Below are 5,543 nucleotides of genomic sequence, written 5' to 3' on the forward strand. Positions count from 1 at the left end.
TTCAGTCTTTCCCTCTCTTTAAGGACTAAAAGCATCAGTTGCATATTTGGCATCTGCCAACAATAATATAGAGTTGTGGCCAAAAGTTTTGAGAATGACAGAAGTATAGGTTTTCACAAAGTTTGCTGCTTCAGCTTTTATGATGGCAATTTGCATAATACTCCAGAATGTTATTAAGAGTGATCAGATGAGTAGCAAATAATTGCAAAGTCCGTTCTTGCCATGAAAATGAACTAAATCCCCCAAAAACCCATTTCCACTTCATTTCAGCCCTACCACAAACATACCTGACATCATTTCAGTGATACCCCCATTAACACAGGTGACTGGGACAAGGCTAGAGATCACTGCCATGCTAATTGAGTTCGAATAGCAGATTGGATGCTTTAAACGGAGGTGGTTCTTGAAATAATTGGTCTTCCTCTTTTTACCTTTTGGTTACCTGCAAGGAAACATGTGCAGTCACCATTGCTTTGCATAAAAAGGGCTTCATTCTATTGCTGCTAGTAAGATTACACCCAGATAAACCATATCATCATCAAGAACTACAAGGAGAGAGGTTCGATTGTTGTGAAGAAGGATTCAGGGTGCCCAAGAACGTCCAGCAAGCACCAGGACCACCTCCTAAAGGTGATTCAGCTGCAGGATTGGGGTACCACTAGTGCAGAGCTTGCTCAGGAATGGCAGCAGTGAGGCCAAGACTTTTGGAGAATGGCCTGCTGTCAAGAAGGGCAGCAAAGAAGCCACTTCTCTCTATGAGAAACATCAAGGACAGACTGATATTCTGCAAAAGGTACAAAGATTGGACTGCTGAGGACTGGGGCAAAGTCATTTTCTCTGATTAAGCCCTTTTCTGATTGTTTGGGACATCTGGAAAAATAACTGGAGAAGAAAAGGTGAGTCCTGCCATCAGTCCCGTGTCATGCCAACAGTAAAGCAGCCTGAGACCATTCATGTGTGTGGTTGGTCCTCATCCAAGGGCGTGAGCTTACTGATAATTTTGCCTAAGAACACAGTCATGAATAGAAAACAGAACATCCTCTGAGTGCAACTTCTCCCAACCATCCAAAACCAGTGTGGTGAAGAACAATGCCTTTTCCAGCATGACAAACCATCATACCATGAGGCAAAAGTGATGACTAAGTGGCTCAGGGAACAAAACATTGAAAATTTGGGTCTGTGGCCAGGAAACTCCCCAGACCTTAATCCCATCAAGAACTTGTGTTTAATCCCCAAGAGGCAGATTGACAAACAAAAGCCCACAAATTCTGACAAACTCCAATCATTGATTATGCAAGAACGTGTTGCCATCAGTCAAGATTTAGCCCAGAACTTGATTGACAGCATTCCAGGGTGAATTGCAGAGGTCTTAAAAAGGAAGGGCCAGCATTGCAAATACTGATTCTCTTTCCTTGAACTTAGATCATTACATTATAATCACTTGTATTTTTTGAAACCCTGGTAAACTGTGTTTGTCAAACACATTTACAGTACAGAACAGCATGCTTAATTTTGCTACATGTTGCTTTAATGCGCCCTGGATTGAGTGTATTGGATTTTCAGCTGCAGAGGAATCATAATGCATTCTACAATGTTGATATGTAATCATACACTACATTTTTACAACTCATTCTGTATATAAAAATGTGGACAGCATTTAACCTAAAATATGTGAGTGTGCCATAAAAGACTGTGCTTATTTCACACAGATTTTCTTTGGACAAATGAGACCTCCCCATAACCTGACATGGTCAGACAAATGTGAAAATGTGAAATGGTCTGGAACCCTTGAGTTCAGTTTGCCTGTGGACACAGTTGGACAAAATTATAACCAATCAGCATAACAAAATATGTGACACAGAACTGCAGAGCAGAAAAACTGTAAAAAGACTGATGACACCTAATTGAGTGCTGTAGGTCACTGTGTGTAAGATAAATGGCTGTGGTTGGCCCGGCACTGGCAAGGCCAGATATTCAGTTTAAGTGGAAGAGGGTGGCAAACACGTTTTGCCACAGCAAATTAAACATGACATCTCAGATTTCTGTGCACCCCATGCTGAGGTCCCTATGCACTGGCAAAGTTTAGCACACAGCTGACTGAGACATATGGATGGGTCAGCATGTATTTCAGTTTGACAGTTTGTCACTACGGATTTTGCAAATTTGGTTTATAGAACTTGATTATAAGTCAGGGTCTGACCCACATATACCATCACCAAAGATCCAGTCACTTAATCCGTTTTTGCAGCCACTAGACAAACTGCTGGTTGAAAAGCTTATAAACTCATACAGCATTGAAAAAAAAAAGTTTGATGGCATCATAAAACTGTCATAACTAATAAAGACAGTTAACTAATTTTGAAAGCAACCAAAAAAAACCAAAAAAAATAGCATTTTACAGCCCTAATTGAGTAATGATGAAAATAATGCTACAAGCAAAATCAAACACATGTAAACATGAGTCAATCATCATCATTTGCACACTGCAGTCATTAAGTGGCATGCAGATCATTGTCATTTATGAGCAGAACACTAATTACTTTCCTCCATTGGACAACTGAGACCATTAGTTGCATAACTTGGCATGTGGCATATATAGCTCTACTTAAAATCTCACAAATACAAATGAGCCTAAAAACAACTCAAACCCGTCTTGTATCACTCAGGGGACGCAGCTTTGTACACTTTCTTTATTCATTCCAAACATGCATGTCAATAATTAAATGAAGTTAATGGAGTAGATTGAAAACCTAAAGAAGGGAAACACAAATTCACATTAAATTTATCTCCTGAGAAACCACATAAAGCAATATTATCACCAGTATATTTAAATTTATTAAACATTTTTATACTTTAAAATAATGTTCAAACAGTTTATTTATTCAACTTAATAATGACTATTCCTAAAATGGCTTTATTCATTGTATGGCTAATTTTGGTGTGGATGGGATCAAAAGTAAAAAAAATTGTAGCCAAAATTCAAACTGTAGACAACGACCAGTGAAAACCTTTTACTTTATTTTAGTGTAACTAATACTACATGTCCAAAGTTTCCATAATGTTTTTCTTCTACCATAAATTTAAATATGCAAATTATTGTCTTGTTTGTTGTACCCTTTGTTGATTAGTGGGTTTGAAATTATACTTTACATTTCCAAACTGTAATGAAATAGTCTAATTTTATAGTTATTTTTGGCCAGTCTTACTAAAGTCTTACTTAAAATTTAAATTAACAACTTAACTTCTTCAAGAAATGACTTCTACTAGAAAATCACAGATGTTTTTCCAGTGAAAACTGACAATTATAAACTGTAAGTGGACTGTGCTCATATTCCAGGTGTACCTTTGCTCCTATCGTATATGAATACAAAGTACGTTAAACAGAAATAACAATTGGCTCGTGGCATCACTCCATGTCTTGCTCAGAGTTTATCATGCCTCCACGTGCACCAACTGTGAGGAAAAGATTTCATTCTCCACTGTAATAGGACTTCATCTGAATGCTGTGTAAATGTCGCCCATCTTGCATAAATTTGATACCCCTGGCCATTTACGTCATGACTGGTGTAGGCAGTTTCTATTAACTGCTAAATTAAATGCCTGGTTTAATAGCCATAGCCACAGCACCCCTCTATCTTCACACATTTACAGACCTGCACCTTTCTATGCTCAGTGCAAAGAGAAATGCATCGGCAGAACCAATTTAGAAGCTGACAAAGGTTATTTGAAGACATCACTCACCCAATGCCTCCATCAGTCCTGTATTTATATCATATACATCCCAGTTACTCTTATAATACCTGACCCCATCACAACACTGAAGAATGCATCTGAAATCCATTTCTAAGTAAAATAGAAAACACATAGATGCTGCAACATAAACACAAGTACGCACTCCTGCAAACACATGCGTGCAAACACTTGACTGGATGCCTTAAGCTATTTGAGTATTTGTCAATACAACCCCAGCTTTGCAAAGCAGCAGGTAAGTGATTAAGGCATTGAAAAGAGATTTATTGCACCTTATTCTCCGGAGCAGTTTAAACCGCTTACATGTTGATTGCAGTTAAACACAGTCTATCTATGGAGTGGGCAGCTGTATCAGCATTAAAGGTCAACACAGTCTCAGAGTGGCCTGGTTATTGAATTCTCAGTCTGTCACTCGAATTAGCCATGCAATAATGAAGGCCCAATACATGCGTACAGTACACAGCAGTACATGGCCACACACAATTTATGGTTTCCTCTCACAGCTTACATGACATGAAGTGGCACTGGTGACTTCCATACAGTATGTAGCTATCTGGATTATAATGGGAAATATTTCGTAATTAAAGTGGAAAGGAGAAGAACTGTGTACTCAGTCAACATTTATATGGTTACATGACTGATTCAGTTTCTCCTTTGGTAAAAACCTTTCAAAAATAGCATCATACCTTTTACTCCTGTTCAGGCACATTGACTGCAGATGTTTGCCGTTTACCACAAAAATACCCCAATATACTGTGAATAGCACTGCATTTAAAAATAAATACTATACTACATCTTGTGACCAAGATGTTGCTGGCCCAGATCATATGATTTTAAGTTCATGTGTACCACTGCCACAATGATTACAATAATGTTGGCATTAAAAATAGAAATACAGACTTCATGAGAAAAGCCTGCACAGCCTTTGCAGTGTCTCTGACTGACATATAAGATAATTACAGTGATGGGAGATAATTAGGACTTAATGCCTGCTGATAATTCTTTACATTGACAGTGGTTAGGATGGTGCTCAGTCATGCATAGACCAGTAGAGATGTTTCCTGTGGCGTGACTGGGTATCAAACAGTGCATAAGAGAAAACAACTGAAGCCTAGAGCCTGTGGGTGTTTATAGGGGACGACCGTTACATTCTTGCGGCATATGTATTATATAGTCTGTCCGAAGGCTAAACTGTCAAACAAATAGTTGTCATCCAATAATCATAGTTGGATTTCTGGGCAGTTAACAAATTGTAATTCATTATTTACTTGCACTTATATATTTATTTGGTTCTGTTAAACAAGGTATAAAATAATTTTTACTTTGCTATCTTTTGTTATGAGTCATGTGTGTTATTTACTTACAAAGCCACCGTGTATGGGTTTGACTGCGAATTCTAACAATGCTTCACCATCAAAGGCAGTCATTTAACTGAGTGCATGTAAGTGATTTCTTTTTTCTAATGATTTAATAAAGGAATAAAAACAGGAAATGGAACATTAGTGAGGACTTCACGGTCATTTAAAGGTAAAAACACCAAGCGCATATGTAATGAATAATGTGCTCGTAAGGCCAGTGCATATTCAGACTTTATTGTAGTCATCTTCAGGATCTTAACAATGTGGATGCCAGCTTTACTGTTCATCAGACTGGAATCAATCCTGCACTGCGGGTATGTTGGTCTCACCTGCAGATTTAATTAAAAAAGTCCAATCTCATGTTTCAGATCTCCTGAACAATTCAGAGTATCATGTAGGGCTTCATGATTATGGCCAAAATAATGACTGTGATTA

This window comes from Archocentrus centrarchus, chromosome 7 (genome assembly GCF_007364275.1).
Source record: "Archocentrus centrarchus isolate MPI-CPG fArcCen1 chromosome 7, fArcCen1, whole genome shotgun sequence".
Taxonomy (NCBI): domain Eukaryota; kingdom Metazoa; phylum Chordata; class Actinopteri; order Cichliformes; family Cichlidae; genus Archocentrus; species Archocentrus centrarchus.